The 21,440-nt window shown below is 39.2% G+C and overlaps 1 protein-coding gene and 1 pseudogene across 1 annotated transcript in view; one reads left to right on the top strand and one right to left on the bottom strand.

Moving 5' to 3' along the window:
• The window catches only part of NDUFB5 (NADH:ubiquinone oxidoreductase subunit B5), a 59,649-nt gene that overhangs the window by 32,474 nt on the left and 5,735 nt on the right, over positions 1-21,440 (bottom strand). The gene's annotated exons all lie outside the window — the stretch shown is intronic.
• On the top strand, positions 18,777-20,869 carry LOC143682181 (non-POU domain-containing octamer-binding protein pseudogene; annotated as a pseudogene).

Raw genomic sequence — 21,440 nt, 5'->3', positions numbered from 1 at the left:
ACCCCTGGAAGTCACATCCCACATAGAGAGGTGGAAGGCAATGACTTTGCTTGCCATGTTGGCTGAGAGATAGGCCACATCTGAGTAACAAAAGAGGTTCTTTGGGGGTGACTCTGGGGATAGGATGGTAGCCTATCCTTTGCGGGGATATGTTTGATATGAACAAACCCCAAGATTGAGGGTTCGGCCTATTGATTTTGTTGTTCTCACTGCTTGCAAGAATGTCAGGCCTTCTCCAAAACGGGAAGCTGAATTTTCATTGTAAATATTTTTTCATTCACTGTTCAAATCAATCTGGGATTTATCGGGGCATCACTCTGGACAAACTTACAAGATCTCATGCCCTACTCAAGGTTCCATGCACTTAATGTATTCAATTAAACTGTCCATATAAGTTATATTGGGAGATGCACTAGTCAAAATATAAGTTTTGTACTAAATAAACATTTTTTGCTTTGGTCTCACACATAAGCTAAAGTTTTAACATATGAATTACCATCTATTTTCAACACCCTGCAATATTGACATTCTTTTGTTCTTCCTCGTGCAAAAACACTTTTTAATTTGTACATTTAGTCAATATCACTGTACACTCTAGACATTCCTATATTATATCATTTCAGGCTTTATTGTCTATCTTTCTGATTTCATTTGTGTCCCCAGCCCTACTACCTCTATCATTCTCACATTCAGCTTCATTCAGTGTACTAACATTATTACACTACAGTTAGGTAGTAAAGTCCTATCCATTTGTGAATTTTTATAATCAGTCCTGTTGCAAAATCTGTATCCTTTCAGTTCCAATTACCCAATATCTACCCTATTTCTATCTCCGGATGATCTCTGTTCTTTACTGAAATTCTCCAAGTTCATTCATTAATGTTAGTTCATATCAGTGAGACAATTCAGTATTTGTCCATTTGTTTCTGGCTAATCTCATTCAGCATAATGTTCTCAAGGTCCATCCATGTTGGTACGTACTTCAGAACTTTATTCTGTCTTAGAGCTGCAAAATATTCCATCATATGTATATACCACAGCTTGTTTAGCCACTCGTCTGTTGATGGACATTTGGGCTGTTTCCATATTTTGGCAATTGTAAATAATGCTGCTATAAATATTGGTGTGCAAATGTCCATTTGTGTCCTTGTCCTCTTAGTAGATACCCCGTAATGTTAATTGCTTGATCATATGGCAATTCTATAGTTAGCTTCCTGGGGAACCGCCAAACTGCCTTCCACAGCAGTCCTACCATTTTACATTCCCACCAACAGTGAATAAGTGTGCCTCTTTCTCCACATCCTCTCCAGCACTTGTCATTTTCTGTTTTATTGATAATGGCATTCTTGTAGGTATGAGATGATATCTCATTGTGGTTTTGATCTGCATTTCCTTAATAGCCAGGATCTTTTCAAGTGCCTTTTGGCCATTCGTATTTCCTCTTCTGAGAAGTGTCTGTTCATGTCTTTTGCCCATTTTGTAGTTGGGTTGTTTGTCTTTTTGTTGTTGGGTTGAACAATCTCTTTTTATATTCTGGATACGAGACACTTACTTATCTGATATATTGTTTCCAAATATTGTCTCCCATTGTGTAGGCTACCTTTTTACTTTCTTGACAAAATTCTTTGATGCACAAAAGTGTTTAATTTTGAGGAGATCCTATTTATCTCTTTCTTCAATGCCCAAGGTTTGGCTGTAAGATCTAGGAAACTGCCTCCTATTATAATATTTATAAGATATTTCCCTACATTTTCTTCTAAGAGTTTTATGGTCTTAGAGCTAATGTTAAGGTCTTTGATCCATTTTGAGTTAATTTTTTAATAGGATGTGAGATATGGATCCTCTTTCATTCTTTTGCATGTGGCTATTCAGTTCTCTAGGCACCATTCACTGAAGAGACTGTTCTGTCCCAGGTGAGCGGGCTTCACTGCCTTATCAAAGATCAACTGTCAATAGATGAGAGGGTCTATATCTGAATGCTCAATTCGATTGCATTGTCAGTACATTTATCTTTGTGCCAGGACCATGCTGTTTTGACCACTGTAGCTTCATAATATGCATTGAGCTCAGGTAGAGTGAGATCTCCAACTTCATTTTTCTTTATCAGGATATTTTTATCTATTTAATAATTTTGTCAAATGCCTTTGCTGCATCAATAGAGATAATCAAGTGGTTTTTCTGCTTTGATTTGTTGATATGGGGTATTACATTAATTGATTTTTATGTTGAACCATCCTTGCTACCTGGGATGACCCCTACTTGGTCATGCTGTATAATTCTTTTTTTTCTTAATTAATTAAAAAATTAACTAACACAACATTTAGAAATCATTCCATTCTACATATACAATCAGTAATTGCCAATATCATCACATAGATGCATATTCATCATTTCTTAGTACATTTGCATCGGTTCAGAAAAGAAATAAAAAGACAACAGGAAAAGAAATAAAACGATAATAGAGAGAGAGAAATAAAAATAAAACCAAAACAAACACAAAAAAACTATACCTCAGATGCAGCTTCATTCAGTATTTTAACCTAATTACATTACAACTAGGTAGTATTGTGCTGTCCATTTCTGAGTTTCTGTATCCAGTCTTGTTGCACAGTCTGTATCCCTTCAGCTCCAATTACCCATTATCTTACCCTGTTTCTATCTCCTGATAGTCTCTGTTACCAATGACAAATTCCAAGTTTATTCTCTAATGTCGGTTCACATCAGTGGGACCATACAGTATTTGTCCTTTAGTTTTTGGCTAGTCTCACTCAGCATAATGTTCTCTAGGTCCATCCATGTTATTACATGCTTCATAAGTTTATTCTGTCTTAAAGCTGCATAATATTCCATCGTATGTATATACCACAGTTTGTTTAGCCACTCGTCTGTGTTGATGGACATTTTGGCTGTTTCCATCTCTTTGCAATTGTAAATAATGCTGCTATAAACATTGGTGTGCAAATGTCCATTTGTGTCTTTGCCCTTAAGTCCTCTGAGTAGATACTTAGCAATGGTATTGCTGGGTCGTATGGCAATTCTATATTCAGCTTTTTGAGGAACCGCCAAACTGCCTTCCACAGTGGTTGCACCATTTGACATTCCCACCAACAGTGGATAAGTGTGCCTCTTTCTCTACATCCTCTCCAGCACTTGTCATTTTCTGTTTTGTTGATAATGGCCATTCTGGTAGGTGTGAGATGATATCTCATTGTGGTTTTGATTTGCATTTCTCTAATGGTAGGGACATTGAGCATCTCTTCATGTGCCTTTTGGCCATTTGTATTTCCTCTTCTGATAGGTGTCTGTTCAAGTCTTTTTCCCATTTTGTAATTGGGTTAGCTGTGTTTTTGTTGTTGAGTTGAACAATCTCTTTATAAATTCTGGATACTAGACCTTTATCTGATATGTCGTTTCCAAGTATTGTCTCCCATTGTGTAGGCTGTCTTTCTACTTTCTTGATGAAGTTCTTTGATGCACAAAAGTGTTTAATTTTGAGGAGCTCCCATTTATTTATTTCTTTCTTCAGTGCTCTTGCTTTAGGTTTAAGGTCCATAAAACCACCTCCAATTGTAAGATTCATAAGATATCTCCCTACATTTTCCCCTAACTGTTTTGTGGTCTTAGACCTAATGTTTAGATCTTTGATCCATTTTGAGTTAACTTTTATATAGGGTGTGAGATACGGGTCCTCTTTCATTCTTTTGCATATGGATACAGTTCTCTAGGCACCATTTATTGAAGAGACTGTTCTGTCCCAGGTGAGTTGGCTTGACTGCCTTATCAAAGATCAAATGTCCATAGATGAGAGGGTCTATATCTGAGCACTCTATTCGATTCCATTGGTTGATATATCTATCTTTATGCCAGTACCATGCTGTTTTGACCACTGTGGCTTCATAATACGCCTTAAAGTCAGGCAGCGTGAGACCTCCAGCTCATTTTCTTTCCTCAAGATATTTTAGCAATTCGGGGCACCCTGCCCTTCCAGATAAATCTGCTTATTGGTTTTTCTATTTCTGAAAAATAAGTTGTTGGGATTTTAATTGGTATTGCATTGAATCTGTAAATCAATTTAGGTAGAATTGACGTCTTAACTATATTTAGTCTTCCAATCCATGAACACGGTATGCCCTTCCATCTATTTAGGTCTTCTGTGATTTCTTTTAACAGTTTTTTGCAGTTTTCTTTGTATAGGTCTTTTGTCGTTTTAGTTAAATTTATTCCTAAGTATTTTATTCTTTTAGTTGCAATTGTAAATGGAATTCGTTTCTTGATTTCCCCCTCAGCTTGCTCATTGCTAGTGTATAGAAACACTACAGATTTTTGAATGTTGATCTTGTAACCTGCTACTTTGCTGTACTCATTTATTAGCTCTAGTAGTTTTGCTGTGGATTTTTCAGGGTTTTCGACATATAGTATCATACCATCGGCAAACAGTGATAGTTTTACTTCTTCCTTTCCTTTCCAATTTTGATGCCTTGTATTTCTTTTTCTTGTCTAATTGCTCTGGCTAGAACCTCCAACACAATGTTGAATAATAGTGGTGACAATGGACATCCTTGTCTTGTTCCTGATCTTAGGGGGAAAGTTTTCAATTTTTCCCCATTGAGGATGATATTAGCTGTGGGTTTTTCATATATTCCCTCTATCATTTTAAGGAGGTTCCCTTGTATTTCTATCGTGTGAAGTGTTTTCAACAGGAAAGGATGTTGAATCTTGTCAAATGCTTTCTCTGCATCAATTGAGATGATCATGTGATTTTTCTGCTTTGATTTGTTGATATGGTGTATTACATTAATTGGTTTTATTATGTTGAACCATCCTTGCATACCTGGGATGAATCCTACTTAGTCATGATGTATAATTCTTTTAATTTGTTGCTGGATTCGATTTGCTAGAATTTTGTTGAGGATTTTTGCATCTATATTCATTAGAGAGATTGGTCTGTAGTTTTCTATTTTTGTAATATCTTTGCCTGGTTTTGGTATGAGGGTGATGTTGGCTTCATAGAATGAATTAGGTAGCTTTCCCTCCACTTCAATGTTTTTGAAGAGTTTGAGCAGGGTTGATACTAATTTGTTCTGGAATGTTTGGTAGAATTCACATGTGAAGCCATCTGGTCCTGGACTTTACTTTTTGGGAAGCTTTTGAATGACTGATTCAATTTCTTTACTTGTGATTGGTTTGTTGAGGTCATCTATTTCTTCTTGAGTCAAAGTTGGTTGTTCATGCCTTTCTAGGAACCTGTCCAATTCGTCTACATTGTTGTATTTATTAGTATAAAGTTGTTCTTAGTATCCTGTTATTACCTCCTTTATTTCTGTGAGTTCAGTGGTTATGTCTCCTCTTCCATTTCCGATCTTATTTATTTGCATCCTCTCTCTTCTTCTTTTTGTCAATCTTGCTAAGGGCCCATCAATCTTGTTGATTTTCTCATAGAACCAACTTCTGGTCTTATTGGTTTTCTCTATTGTTTTCATGTTCTCAATTTCATTAATTTCTGCTCTAATCTTTGTTATTTCTTTCCTTTTGCTTGCTTTGGGGTTAGTTTGCTGTTCTTTCTCCAGTTCTTCCAAATGGACAGTTAATTCCTGAATTTTTGCCCTTTCTTCTTTTCTGATATAGGCATTTAGGGCAATAAATTTCCCTCTAGGCACTGCCTTTGCTGCATCCCATCGGTTTTGATATTTTCATTTTCATTTAAATGAAACAATGAAATGTTTTCATTTTTACTTGCCTCAAGATATTTACTAATTTCTCTTGCAATTTCTTCAATGACCCACTGGTTGTTTAAGAGTGTGCTGTTTAGCCTCCACGTAATTGTGAATTTTCTGGCACTCTGCCTATTACTGATTTCCAACTTCATTCCTTTATGATCTGAGAAAGTGTTGTGTATGATTTTAATCTTTTTAAATTTGTTGAGACTTGCTATGTGACCCAGCATATGGTCTATCTTTGAGAATGATCCATGAGCACTTGAGAAAAATGTGTATCCTGCTGTTGTGGGGTGTAATGTCCTATAAATGTCTGTTAAGTCTAGCTCATTTTGTAATATTCAAATTCTCTGTTTCTTTATTGATCCTCTGTCTAGATGTTCTGTCCATTGATGAGAGTGGGGAATTGAAGTCTCCTACTATTATGGTAGATGTGTCTATTTCCCTTTTCAGTATTTGCAGTGTATTCCTCACATATTTTGGGGCATTCTGAATCGGTGCGCAAATATTTATGATTGTTATGTCTTCTTGTTTAATTGTTCCTTTTATTAGTAGATAGTATCCTTCTTTATCTCTTTTAACTGTTTTACATCTGAAGTCTAATTTGGTGGATATTAGTATAGCTACTCCTGCTCTTTTCGGGTTGTTATTTGCATGAAATATCTTTTCCCAACCTTTCACTTTCAACCTATGTTTATCTTTGGGTCTAAGATGTGTTTCCTGTAGACAGTATATAGAAGGATCCTGTTTTTTAATCCATTCTGCCAGTCTATGTCTTTTGACATAGACAAATGGAATTCAGTCCATTAACATTTAGTGTTATTACTGTTTGGGTAATACTTTCCTCTACCATTTTGGCTTTTGTATTATATATATCATATCTAATTTTCCTTCTTTCTACACTCTTCTCCACACCTCTCTCTTCTGTCTTTTCGTATCTGACTCTAGTGCTCCCTTTAGTATTTCTTGCAGAGCTGGTCTCTCGGTCACAAATTCTCTCAGTGACTTTTTATCTGAAAATGTTTTAATTTCTCCCTCATTTTTGAAGGACAATTTTGCTGGATATAGAATTCTTGGTTGGCAGTTTTTCTCTTTTAGTAGTTTAAATATATCATCCCACTGTCTTCTTGCCTCCATGGTTTCTGCTGAGAAATCTACACATATTCTTATTGGGTTTCCCTTGTATGTGATGGATTGTTTTTCTCTTGCTGCTTTCAAGATCCTCTCTTCTCTTTGACCTCTGACATTAACTAGTAAGTGTCTTGGACAACGCCTATTTGGATCTATTCTCTTTGGGGTGCGCTTCACTTCTTGAATATGTAATTTTAGGTCTTTCATAAGAGTTGGGAAATTTTCAGTGATAATTTCTTCCATTAGTTTTTCTCCTCCTTTTCCCTTCTCTTCTCCTTCTGGGACACCCACAACACGTATATTTGTGCGCTTCATATTATCATTCAATTCCCTGAGCCCCTGCTCAAATTTTCCCATTCTTTTCCTTATAGTTTCTGTTTCTTTTTGGATTTCAGATGTTCCATCCTCCAGTTCACTAATTCTAACCTCTGTGTCTTGAAATCTACCATTGTAGGTTTCCATTGTTTTTTTCATCTCTTCTACTGTATCTTTCATTCCCATAAGTTCTGTGATTTGTTTTTTCAGACTTTCCATTTCTTCTTTTTTTCATCCCTTGCCTTCTTCATGTCCTCCCTAAATTTATCGATTTGGTTTTTGAAGAGGTTTTCCATTTCTGTTCGTATATTCAGAATTAGTTGTCTCAGCTCCTGTATCTCATTTGACCTATTGGTTTGTTCCTTTGACTGGGCCATATCTTCAGTTTTCCTGGTGTGATTTGTTTTTTTTTGCTGGCGTCTGGACATTTAATCAGATTTCCCTGAGTGTGAGACCCAGCAGGTTGAAAGACTTTCCTGTGAAGTCTCTGGGCTCTGTTTTTCTTATCCTGCCCAGTATGTGGCGCTTGTCTGTCTGCATGTCCCACCAGCAAAAGATGTTGTGGCTCCTTTAACTTTGGAAGGCTCTCCCTGCTGGGGGCATGGTGGAGACAGAGGAAAGGTTGTATGCTGGTTTTAATGGCTTAAAATTGCGAAGTCCTGGGATCTGAATTCCTTGAGAGAGGGATTCCACCTGAGTTGCATTTCACCCCTCCCATGGGGAAGGTTCAGGTGGTAGAGAGCCCTGAAAGCAGCCTGTTTCTGCGTTTTGGGCAGTTGCAACCTCTGTAATCCCAGCGCTGAGTCCAGAGGCAACCAAGCCTCCACAGAAACAGCCACAGAAGGCTCTGTTTCGCCCCCTTTCCTCTTTTTCAGTTAAACCAATAGGTGACTTCTGCCTTGATCAGTTTCGCCTGAGCTGGGGGCCTACTTTTAGCAGTCAGAATTTGTTTATTAATGCCACTATTGGTGTTTGGTTGGACTCAGTCCCTGCTACTGTTGGACACTCTTTCCTTTCCCTCCGGGAAGCCACCTGTGGGGGAGGGTCACCAGTCGCTGGCCACCGCGGCTTGGGGAACTCCCTGATCCGAGCCTCGCAGTCGGACCGGGAAGCCGCCTGTGGGGGAGGGGCGCCAGTAGCCGGCCGCCACAGCTTGGGGAACTTGCTGATCCGGGACTCACGGCCGGTCCAGGAAGCCGCCCATGAGGGAGGGGCGCCAGCCGCCAGCCTCCGCGGCCCGGGGAAGCACACGCCGTTCGGGGAACTCACCACTGCGGAGTCTAGCAGCCGGTCCAGCCGGTCCAGACTGGGGTTCGCTGTGTGTCCTGTCTCTGTCGTGGCTCCAGGAGCTGTTCTGTACTGTTTCTGGTTATTTAGTAGTTGTTCTGGAGGAGGAACTAAGACACGCGCACCTTACTAAGCCGCCATCTTGGCCCCTCCTCCTGTATAATTCTTGTAATGTGCTGCTGGGTTCGATTTGCAAGAATTCTGTTGAGGACTTCTGCATCTATACTCATTAGAGAGGTTGGTTTGTAATTTTCTTTTCTAGTAGTATCTTTGTCTGGCTTTGGTATGAGGGTGATGTTGGCTTCACAGAATGAGTTAGGTAGCCTGAACTCTAACTAACAAGATATTGAAAAATATCTTGAAGAGTTTGAGCAGGATTGGTACTAATTCTTTCTGGAATGTAAGGTAGAATTCACATGTGAAATCATCTGGTCCTGTACTTTTCTTTTCTGTGAGATTTTTAATAACTAATTCAATTTCTTTACTTGTAATTGGTTTGTTGAGGTCATCTCTTTCTTCCAGAGTCAATGCTGGTTGTTCATGCCTTTCTAGGAAGTTCTCCATTTCATCTACACTGTCCAGTTTATTAGCATAAAGTTGTTCATAGAATCCTTTCATTACCTCTATTTCTGTGAGGTCAGTGTTTATGTCTCCTCTTCCGTTTCCAATTTTATTTATTTGCATCCTCTCTCTTCTTTTTGTCAACCTCGCTAAGGGTCTCTCAATTTTACTGACTTTTTCATAGAACCAACTTCTGGTTTTGTTGATTTTCCCAATGTTCTCATGTTCTCAATTTCATCTATTTCTGCTCTAATCTTCATTATTTCTTTCCTTTTTCTTGCTTTGGGGTTAGTTTGCTGTTCTTTCTCTAGTTCTTACAAGTGGACAGTTAATTCCTCCATTTTTTGCTCTTTCTCCTTTTTCGATATGCCGTGTTTTCATTTTCATTTTTCTCAAGATATTTTCTGATTTCTCTTGTAACTTTTTCCTTGACCCACTGGTTGTCTAAGAGTTTGTTGTTGAGCCTCCACATATTTGTGAATTTTCTGGCACTCTGCCTGTTAATTATTTCCAGCTTCATTCCTTTATTATCTGAGAAAGTGTTTTGTACAATTTCAACATTTTAAAATTTATTGAGACTTGCTTTGTGACCCAGCATATGGTCTATCTTGACAATGATTCATGAACACTAGAGAACAAGGCATATCCTGCTGTTGTGGGGTATAATCAACTAAGGCATATCTCCCACAATGAGATAACCTGATCAGCTGAAGGAAAGGAAGGAAAGACTTTCACGGCTTCTTCAGCCAATGAGCCTCTCCTGTGCAGTTCATCCAGATCCTTCATCAGAGCCACCAGCTTCACAGCTTGCCCCACAGATTTTGGAATCTTCCATTCCTATGGTTGGTGAGACACCTTTATAAATCTCACATTTACAGATCTCTCCTGTTCTCTCTCTAGAGAACCCTGACTAATACAATCCATTACTGGTATATAGAAACTCAACTGACTTTCTGTGTATTTATCTTGTATCCAGAAACTTTGCTGAAATTGTACTATTATTTCAAGTACCTTTCATGTGAATTCTTTAGGATTTTTGGAATATAGGATCATTTTACTTCTTTTCCAGTTTGGATGCATTTTATTTCTTTATTTCTTTCTCTTGTCTGGTTACTCTGGCTACAACTTCCAGTACAATGTTGAATAACAGTGGTGATGATGGACATTTATGCCTTATTCCTGAACTTAGAGGAAAAACTTCCTGCCTTTTACCACTGAGTATATTAGCTGTGGGTTTTTCATAAGCACCCTTTATCATGTTGAGAAAGTTCCCTTCTGTTCCTAATTTTCAAAGTGTTTATCATGAAAGTATGTTAAATTTTGTTAAATGCCTTTTCCACATCAATTGACGTGATCATGTGGGATTTTTCTTCTATTAACATGATTGATTTTCTTACATTAAACCATCCTTGCATTCCTGGAATAAATCCCACTTGGTCATGATGTATAATACTTTTAACATTCTCTCGGATTCTGTTTGCCAGTATTTTGTTGAGGAGTTCTACATCTGTAGTCATAAGGGATATAGATGTCTACTTTTCTGTTCTTGTGCTGATTTATCTAGCTTTGGTATCAAAGTAATGCTGGCCTTATAGAATGACTTAGGTAATAATCCTTCCTCTTGTATTTTTGGAAGAGTTTGAGGACTGGTGTCAAACATTTAAATTTTGGGGAGAATTCAGGAATGATATTTTTTTGTTTGAAGGATTTTGATTATAATTCAATATTTTTACTTTGTTATATGTCTGTTCAGATTTCCTATCTCTTCTCATTTCAGATTGGGTAATTTGTATTTTTCTATGAATTTGTCCATTTCATCTAGGTTTTCAAATTTGCTGGCACATATTGTTCATAGTACCCTCTTGTAATCCTTTTTATTTCTATAAGGTCAGTAGTAATGGCCCAACTGTCATTCTTAATTTTATTGTTGCCGGTCTCTTTTCGTCAGTCTGGCTAAAAGTTTGTCAATTTTATTGATCTTATAAAAAAATCACTTCTGGTTTTGTTGATTGCCTCAACTGTTTCTCTTTTTTCTTTTTTAAATTTATTTATTAATTAAAAAATAAAGAAACAAAATAAAACAACATACACAATCAGTAATTCACAATATCATCACTTAGTTGCATATTCATCATTTCTTAGAACATTTGCATTAATTCAGAAAAAGAAATAAAAAGACAATAGAAAAAGAAATAAAACGAACACAGGAAAGAAAAAAAAAGATTATACCTACCATACTCCTTACCCCTTGCTTTCATTGATCACTAGCATTTAAACTAAATTTATTTTAGCATTTGTTCCCCCTATTATTAATTTTTATTCCATATGTTCTACTCCTTTGTTGACAAGGTAGACAAAAGGAGCATCAGACACAAGGTTTTCACAGTCCTTTCACAATCAATTGTTTCTCTATATTCTATTTCATTTATCTCTGTTCTACTCTTTACTATTTCCTTCCTTCTATTAACTTTAGGCTTCAGTAATATAAAAACATTTGTGCTGGTTTGAAAGGATGTATGTTCCCTAGAAAAGCCATGTTTTAATTTAAATTCCTTTTCATAAAGGCAGAATAATCCCTATTCAATACTGTATGTTTGAAACTGTAATCAGATCATCCCCCTGGAGATGTGCTTTAATTGAGTGGTTGTTAAGCTGAATTAGGTGACAACATGTCTCCACCCATTTGGGTGGTCTTGATAAGTTTCTGGAGTCCTGTAAAAGAGGAAACTTTTTGGTGAATGAAGGAGATTTAGGGAGAGCAGAGAATGCTGCAGAACCATGAAGCAGAGAGTCCATCAGCCAGCGTTTTAGAGATAAAGAAGGAAGACACCTCCTGGGGAGCGTCACAAAACAGGAAGCCAGGAGAGAAAGCTAGCAGATGACACTGTGCTCGCCATGTGCTCTTCCAGCTGAGGGAGAAAAACAGTGACTGTGTTCACCATGTGCCTTCTCAGATGAGAGAGAGACCCTGGACTTTACTGGCCTTCTTGAACCAAGGCATCCTTCCCTGGATACCTCTGACTGGACATTTATAGACTTGCTTTAATTGGGACATTTTCTCGGCCTTAGAACTGTAAACTAGCAACTTATTAAATTCCCCTTTTTAAAAGCCATTCCGTTTCTGGTATATTGCATTCAGGCAGCTAGCAAATTAGAACAACATTCTACTTCTACACTTCTGTCCCCTCCCCTTTATACTGCTATTGCCTCAGATTCATTTTCATACACTGTATCCCCATTAACATAGATTTTAAATACTTTTTACAAGTTTGCCTGTTAAGCCATATGGGAGGAGGGACAGTGGTTGCTAACCAAAAATATAGTACAGGATTTGAAATTTACCTATGTATTTACCTTTACCAATGTTCTCAATTTACCAATGTTATTTTTTCTAGTGGCTTTGATTTACTGTCTCGTGTCCTTTTATTTCCGCCTAAAGGTCTTCTTTGTAGGCTGAAGGTCTTCCTTGTACCATTTCTTGTAGAGTAGGTCTTCTGGTAACGAACCCTTTCAGCTTTGGGTTATGTGTAAATGTTAGTTTCTCCTTCATTTTTCAAAGATAATTTTGCTAGAAACAGAATGCTTGGTTGAAGGTTTTTTTTTTTAAGACTGCAAATATGCTATCCCACTGTCTTCTGTCCTCCATGGCTTCTGATGAGGAATCCACTATTGATCTTTTTTTTGGGGGGAGATGGATGAGCGGGGGGGGACATCTCTTGTATGAGACAAGTCATTTCTCTCTCTTGCTACTTTCAAGGTATCTCTGTTTTTAGGTTTCGACAATGTTGCTATAATGTGGCTTGGTGAAGATCTCTTACAATTCATCTTCTGCCTGCTCAAATGTGCTTGTGAGGTTTTTTTTTTTAATTTTTAAAAAAAATTTTTTGAATGTGTTAAATGAGTTTTTCATTTCAATTTTGTACTTTAAGCTCCAAAATTTTTATCTCTTTTAAAATAATTTCTATATCTTCACTTTGTTCCAATAATATTTCCTAATTTCCTATAGTTCCTCATATATGGATTCCTTTAGCTCATTGAACATATTTAAGACAATTGATTTAAAATCTTTGATTAACAGTTCCAATGCATGAGATTTGTCAGAGATGATTTTTGGCACTTCTCTTCTGTGAATGTTTCTTCTTGTGTTTCATAATTTTTCTGTTGGAAACTGGACATTCTGAGTATTATGTTCTTATAACTCTGGAAATACAATTGTCCCACTCCTTTGGGATTGCTAGGTTTGTTGTTGTTGTTGTTGAGGGCTGGAGCCATCTATCTGACTTTTACAAATTATTTTAGTTCTTGAATGAGGAATGGAAAGAGAAAATAAATAGATGCTACCTCTTTAAGACTCCTCTGTAGCTTTAACCTGAGGGGGCTGGGAAATGGCCACCCTCAGGGCTGGGTCCCAGTGACCTGAAGGAACTGACCAAAAACAGGGATCAGCATTAACCACACACTCCCAGATTTTGAAGGACTTGGTCCCTATACCCCACTCTGGCAAAAGCAAGAGTACCAGGAGCCCAGGCTGTTGTCTCTACTGCTGCCTGACACACAGCTGGGGGATGGGGGATGGTAGCCACTGCATGGAGGTAACATTCATCTATATTCACTGCAATTTCTAGCCTTTTCCTTCACCTGTTCATTGAATACTACAGACTCCAGAGAATCAAAATAGTTGATTCTAACAGCTCCTGTCAGTTCAACAACTGTTTTGGTGAAGGAACTGATTCCTGGACTTTCCTATCCTGCTATATTCCCAGTCTTCTCTCAATCCTGTTCTAACCTGATATTCTAGAGAATAGAGTATTGGGATTAAACTCGAGGGATAATGCCCCAAACAAACCTAGAGACATGTGTCTGCCCCAAAGCACAAGCTTGAGATATGCACTAGTTTGAAAGGATTATGTAACCTAGAAAAGCCATGTTTTAAACCTGTTCCATCTTGAGACAGCCCTTTCTTTTAATCCACATTCAGCACTGCAGGTTGGGGGCTTGATTAGATTATCTCCAGGGATGTGACATGCCCAATTGTTGGTATTAACCTTTGATTGCAGGGAGATGTGACTCCACCCATTCCATGTGGGTCTTGATTAGTTTACTGGCATCCTTTAAAAGAGAACATTTTTTGGAAAAAACTTCAGAGTCACAAGAGTGATGAGAGCCCATACAGTCAGAGACCTTTGGAGATGAAGAAAGAAAATGCCTCTGGAGCAGGTTCATGAAATAAGAAGCCTGGAGAGAAAGCTAGCAGACGTCACCATGTTTGCCATGTGCTTTTCCATTTGAGAGAAACCCATCGGCCTTCTTGAACTGAGGTATCTTTTCCAGGATGCCTTAGACTAGACATTTGAATAGCCTTGCTTTAATTTGGACATTTTCATGAGCTTAGAACTATAAACTAGCAACTTAATAAATTCCACCTTTTAAAAGCCATTTCATTTCTGGTATATCACATTTGGCAGCTAGCAAACTAAACAGATTTTGGTACCAGAGAAGTGGAGTGCTAGTTTGCAAGTACCAAACGTGCTGGAGTGGCTTTTTGAATGGATAACGGGAAGATTCTGGCAAAGATTTGAGGAGCTTGATAGAGAAGGCCTAGAATGCTTTGAAGAGACTGTTGGTAGAAATGTGGACTCTAAAGATACCTCTGACAAGGCTCTAGACAAAATGAGGCATGTGTTATGCAAACTGGTAGGAAGGTGATCCTTGTTTAAAAATGGCAGATAATCTGGCAAAATTGTCTTTGACTGGAAGGCAGGTTTTAAAAGCCATGAACTTGGGATATTCAGCAGAAGATTTCCAAATTAAATGTGGAAAGCACATAAATATGCAGCCTATAGCTAAATGTAACAGGAAAATGATAAGCTGATAACTGAACTCTTGGACACAAAGAAACCATAAATTGATGTTCTGGAAAATTCTGGGTTTCCAGGAAGGGAGACCTCAGAGAACAGTGCCCCACACAAGGATTTACCAAATGTGGAACCAGTTAGCCTTTTCAGAAAAAGCCAGGATTGGAGATGGAGTTATCCAGGAAGGATCTGTGGAAGCTCCTTGTTTGATGGGCATGATCCTTGCTTACTACACAGAAAGCCAACAAGAGTGCTGTGAGTATATAGGCAATCACTGCCAGTCTTGCCTAAAAGTTTTAGAAGAGAGACAAAGTGAAGGTAGGATGTCTTCAGAGCAGAAGCATGGAGGTTAAGGTCTGAGGTCAGGAGGCCTCAGGCCAGGAAAACAACCCACCCAAGTACTTGGAGAGGGTGTTTGCCCCGAAGGCTGGAGGTGGGGCTTCCACTTGTTGCAGCAGAAGAGCTGTGCCATCTTGGGCCTTAGAGGGAGTGAAGCACATTCCTTGGGGATTGGGAAGAGCCTGGCTACCACCTCATGAAGGGATTGAGAATGTGTCCCAGAGATGGCAGAGAGTCCAGGTGTGGTCCCAATGCTTGGAGAAGGTGGAACTGAGAAATGCCCCCTGTGCTGGTTTGAAATGATGTAAGTACCCGAGAAAAGCCATGTTTTAATCCTAATCCCATTTTGCAAAGGCAGCCGTTTCTTCTAATCCCTATTCAGTACTGTATATTTGAAACTGCAATTAGATAATCTCTTTGGAAATGTGATTTAATCAAGAGTGGTTGTTAAACTGGATTAGGTAGAGGTGTGTCTCCACCCATTTGTCTGTGTCTTGATTAGTTTCTGAAGTCCTATAAAAGAGGAAACATTTTGGAGAATGAGAGATTCAGAGAGCAGAGCAGAATGACACAGCCACAAGAAGCAGGGTCCACCAGCCAGCGACCTTTGAAGATGAAGAAGGAAAATGTCTCCCAGGAAGATTCATGAAACAGGAAGACATTAACAGATGATGCTGTGTTCGCCATGCACCCTTCCAGATGAGAGAGGAAGCCTGACCGTGTTCATTATGTGCCTTTCCAGATGAGAGAGAAACTCTGACTGTGTTTGCCATGTAACTTCTCATTTGAGAGAGAAACCCTGAACTTCATCGGCCTTCTTGAGTCAATGTATTTTTCCCTGGATGCCTTTGAGCGGACATTTCTATAGATTTGTTGTAACTGGGACATTTTCTCAGCCTTAGAACTGTAAACTAGCAACTTATTAAATTCCCGTTTTTAAAAGCCATTCCGTTCCTGGTATATTGCATTCCAGCAGCCAGCAAACTGGAACATCCCCCAAGGTTGCATTTGGAGAGAGGCAGCCACTGCCTTGGTCCTTGGAAAGGGTGAGACTGCTGCTTTCTAAAGCCCCAAATATAAATGATTCTCAGACTTTGAAATCTAATGGAGTTTGCCCTGCAGATTTTCAAAACTGCTTGGGTCTGGCGTCTCCTGTGTTTCTTCCAATTTCTCCTATGACTGTTCCTCCTTTGTATGTTGGCAGGAAATAACTTGTTCTGAGTTTTACAAGTCCAGAGTTTGGGGAAAATTTTGCCCTAGGACAGAGCATGTCTGTAGCTGACTTTGATGAGATTTTGTACTGGTTTTAACCTTGTATTGTATCTGTATTGTTACTGAAATGGTTTAAGGTTTTTGTCATCATTGTGATGGTGTGAATATATTTTGTACATGGGAATACATCTTTTTTACCGTCCAGAGGGTGTGCCAGCTTGAAAGGATTATGTACTATAGAAAAGCCATGTTTTAATCCTGATCCATCTTTTGGAGGCAGCTGTTTAATCCCCCATTCAGTACTGTAGGTTGAAAACCTGACTAGATTATCTTCATGGTAATGTGAAGCACCCAATTGTGGGTGTGACCTCTGATTACACGGAGATGTGACTTCACCCATTCTATATGGATCATGATTAGTTTATTGGAATCCTTTTAAAAGAGGGAACATTTTTGGAAATAGCTTCAATATGACAAGAGCCACATAGCCAGAGGCCTTTAGAGATGAAGAAGGAATACGCCCCCAGGGAGCTTCATGAAACAAGCCAGTAGAGAAAGCTAGCAGATGTCACCATGTTTGCCATGTGCCTTTCCAGTTGAAAGAGAAATCCTGAACGTCATCAGCCTTCTTGAACCGAGGTATCTTTCCATGATGCCTCAGGTTAGGCATTCTTATAACCTTGCTTTAATTTGGACATTTTCATGTGTTTAGAGTCATAAACTAGCAACTTAATAAATTCCCCTTTTTTAATGTCATTCCATTTCTGGTATATTGCATTCCAGCAGCTAGCAAACTAGAACAAGGGACAAGCTAGAGCATACCCCAACTTAAGCACCCAACATGACAAACAACTTGGAATGTGACATGTTGAAGCCAAAACAACTGAAGCTGAGAAGTCTGACTGGGACCTGATCAGTATCTTTAAATTGCAGAAGTGTATATCCCGTGACAGAGGGCTTATACCATTCTGTGTCAATCAGAAAGGAACAAGAACAGTGTATGAAAGAGTAATTTTCAGTTTTTATAAGGAAGATGTTTTTAACAATTTTAGTGGCCTGAAAATAAAACAGCCTGCCTCACCAATACCCCATTCCAGAGTTCTTCAAATATCAGTAACAGTATGTAACAAATATTAACATCATATAATGGGTTAGCCTACATGACCTCTTAGAATAAAAAAGAAACACATTCACACCTACCTCAACTCACCTATCTCAATGATTTCCTTCCAATTCAAAGAACCATTAGGGTTTTTGCACTACTTTCCATTCTGCCACTTTTCCTCAGGCTCTTTGAATGGCTGCCTCCACACCTCATCTTTAAATGCTAAGATCTAATGTTACCTACTCAGAGAAATCTTGTCTCACTGCCCTGTAGAGGTTAGCCTCTCAGTTATCTCCCTTAATATAGTCTGTTATTTATTACAGAGCAATGAGATCCACCCCTAATTACTCAAGTAAAGTCAGTATCCTTTAGTACCTGCCACATACTTGTTGAATTCATATTACTTAAATGAATTAAATGTTAGGAGGTACCCTTCCTTAGTCCCTGAAAGTATACTACACCTATTTAGGAGAGAAAGTATACCATCCACATTTTTCTTTTAATCATAGAGACACACACACACACAAATACAGTGTTACAGAACACTGTTAATAAATTACACTACTAATAGACATGGAAAATGGAAGAAAGCTGTGGAAGAAAGCTTGGTAAGGCTGCATTCTAGTAACATTAATGCAGATAATAATGTGAACTGCTTACTCTTTATAGATAATTACCCTACTCTTAAATAGTTACACAGTTACTTATATCATTAAGTATGCCAGATAATTGTTATTACTAAAGTATATTACAAGAGAACTTCCAAGAAAGATGGCGCAGTAGGGAGGTCCAAGACACAGACTTTCCACTAAAACAACTATTAAACAAGCAGGAACTCTGAAACAACCATTTTGAAAATGTAGAGGCCAGAAGAACACTGTGAAGATGCAGGGAAGAGCAGGAAGAAGAGTCTGATAAAAAAATTATGGTAAAGAACTGTAAATTGCTCTGTCCCTGCAGCAGCTACCACCACCCAATCCCTACCTCCACAAAAGACTGGGGTCCAGTCTCTGGCTAGCTTGCTGGTGAAAGAAAATGACATAAAAATCCTCTTCCCCAGGAACAGGAGTGAAAACAGCTGATTGCTGATCACAATTTTTGATTAGTTATTTCAGATTGCTGGGTCCCAGTCCTGAGGGCAGCAGCTGTTTCAAATCTACCTCTAAAAAGGTGACAATGGCTCTTTTCTCGGGACAGTAGAGGCCACTTAGTGTTGCCATTACTCTAAGGAGAAAACAGCTTGTAGAGGGTGCAGAAATGCAGAGCAATAAAACCTTTAACCTGGAGGAACAAAACCATGCTCCATGATAGCATCGTCATCTTCACCACCCACAGCGACAACAGCAGCTGCCGCCACCACCAATACCTGCAAATGGGCAGCAGGCCAGCAGCCAAAGTGGAGGCTTGGCTACCAACCTGAAGAATTTTAGGAAACCAGGAGAGAAGATTTTCACCCAACGTAGCCATTCTTTGTGGGCAATCTTCCTCCTGACATTACTGAGGATGAAATGAGAAAACAATTTGGAAAATATAGGAAAGTAGGCAAGGTCTTTATTCATAAGAATAAAGGCTTTGGCTTTATCCACTTAGAAACACGAACCCTAGGGGAGAGTGCCAAAGTGGAGCTGGACAACATGCCACCCTGTGGAAAGCAGCTGTGTGGGCACTTTGCCTGCCATATTGCATCCCTTACAGTCAGAAACCTTCCTCAGTATATGTCCAAGGAACTGCTGAAGGAGGGCTTTTCTGTGTTTGGTCAGGTGGAAAGGGTTGTAGTCATTGTGATGATAGAGGAAAGTCCTCAGGAAAAGGCATTGTTGAGTTCTTAGGGAAGTCAGCTGCTCAGAAAGCTCTGGACAGATGATGTGAAGGCTCCCTCCTGCTAACCACATTTCTTCAACCTGTGACAGTGGAGTCCATGGGCCAGTTAGATGATGAAAAGGGGCTTCCAGAGAAGCTGGTTATAAAGAACCACCAATTTCACAAGAAGCAAGAGCAGTCACCCAGATTTGCACAGTCTCTTCTTTTGAGTATGAGTATGCCATGCACTGGAAGGCACTCAACTGAGACAGAGAAGAAGCAGCAGGACTAAGTAGACTGCAACATCAAGGAAGATGGTGAGATGCCAGAAATGGAGATGGAGGCTGCTCACCAGGAGCACTAGTCATGCTAATAAGGCAGGATTTGATGAGTGTGCTGGTTTGAAAGGATGTATGCCCCCTAGAAATGACACATTGTAATCTAAATCCCTTTTTGTAAAGGCAGAATAATCCCTATTCAATACTGTGTGTTTGAAACTGTAATCAGATCATCTCTCTGGAGATGTGATTAATTCAAAAGTGGTTGTTAAGCTGGATTAGGTGATGACACATCTCCACCCATTTGGGTGGGTCTTGATAAGTTTCTGGAGTCCTATAAAAGAGGAAACATTTTGGAGAATGGAGATTCAGAGAGAGCAGAGAATGCTGCAGCACCATGAAGCAGAGTCCATCAGCCAGTGCTTTGGAGATGAAGAAGGAAAACACCACCCGGGGAGCTTCATGTAACAGGAAGCCAGGAGAGAAAGCTAGCAGATGATGCTGTGTTCGCCACATGCCCTTCCAGCTGAGAGAGAAACCCTGACTGTGTTTGCCATGTGCCTTTTCACTTGAGGGAGAAACCCTGAACTTCATCGGCCTCCTTGAACCAAGGTATCTTTTCCTGGATGCCTTTGATTGCACAGTTCTATTGACTTGTTCTAATTAGGACATTTTCTCGGCCTTAGAACTGTAAACTAGCAACTTATTAAATTCCCCTTTTTAAAAGCCATTCTGTTTCTGGTAAATTGCATTCTGGCAGCTAGCAAACTAGAACAATGACATGCCAAGAAGAACTTCAGAGGATGGAGGAGCTGCACAACCAAGTGGTACAAAAATGAAAGCAACTGGAGGTCAGACAGGAGGAGAAGCACGGACGCCATGAGGAAGAGATGAGATGGCAGCAGGAAGAAATGATGCGGCAACAGCAAGAAGGATTCAAGGGAACCTTTCCTGATGTGAAAGCTGGAGAAACGAATGGGTTACATGGCTAAGGGAGGTGCCATGCCCACTGCTCCTGTGCCAGCTGGTACTCCAACTCCTCCAGGACCAGCCACCCTGATGCCAGATGGAACCTTGGGATTGACCCCATCAACAACTGGATGCTTTGGCCAAGCTGCTACAATGGCAGGAACTGAGCAATTGGTGGAACCCCTCCTGCATTCAACCATGCAGGTCCTGTACCTGAATTTGTTTCAAACAAACATCGTTGATACTAATATCAACACTGCAGTATCTAGTGTCCCAAAACCCTTAAAAGAAAGACCATTTTGACTAGCTAGAATTCTTCCCCAGAAGCAAATTAGGGATTTCTCCCAATACTCAGGTTTTCCCTTTCTATACTACTCTAGGGAGACCAAGGGCAAGGGAGGGTAGGTGGTATTTAACACATCAGTTAAGTGTGGTATATTATTTAACAAATCAATTCTGTGTGTGCATTCCTGAAGTCTCAAATGTAATTGATATCAAGGGCCTGGGGGAACCAGGGAAAAAATGGATCCAGCTAGAGCTCTACTAATCTTGATCATTCCATTCTTTGTCCATCCTGTTCTGTTTGCTTTTTTATCCTTATACTCCCTGTCCCTTCACCTGAGACACTGCCACATATACCACAGAACTCACACGTTATCCAGTAACCTTAGCCCCATTGCTTCATTCATTCCCAGGACAGAATTCAGTCAAATATCCACAGAGGTCATGGGCAGCATACATATAGTTCTGTTATATTCCAAGTATTACCCCTTCATGTCCTAGAGAAATTTTCTCATAGATTTTCATTTTAGTATATCTTTAAATATATCTTGTGTTAATTTGCATCAATCCTTGCCCTTGGGTGAGGAATGCC

The sequence above is a fragment of the Tamandua tetradactyla genome, chromosome 5 (assembly GCF_023851605.1).
Source record: "Tamandua tetradactyla isolate mTamTet1 chromosome 5, mTamTet1.pri, whole genome shotgun sequence".
Classification (NCBI taxonomy): domain Eukaryota; kingdom Metazoa; phylum Chordata; class Mammalia; order Pilosa; family Myrmecophagidae; genus Tamandua; species Tamandua tetradactyla.
The sequence above is the reverse complement of the archived record's forward strand: the minus strand, read 5'-3'. Positions and strand labels throughout refer to the sequence as shown.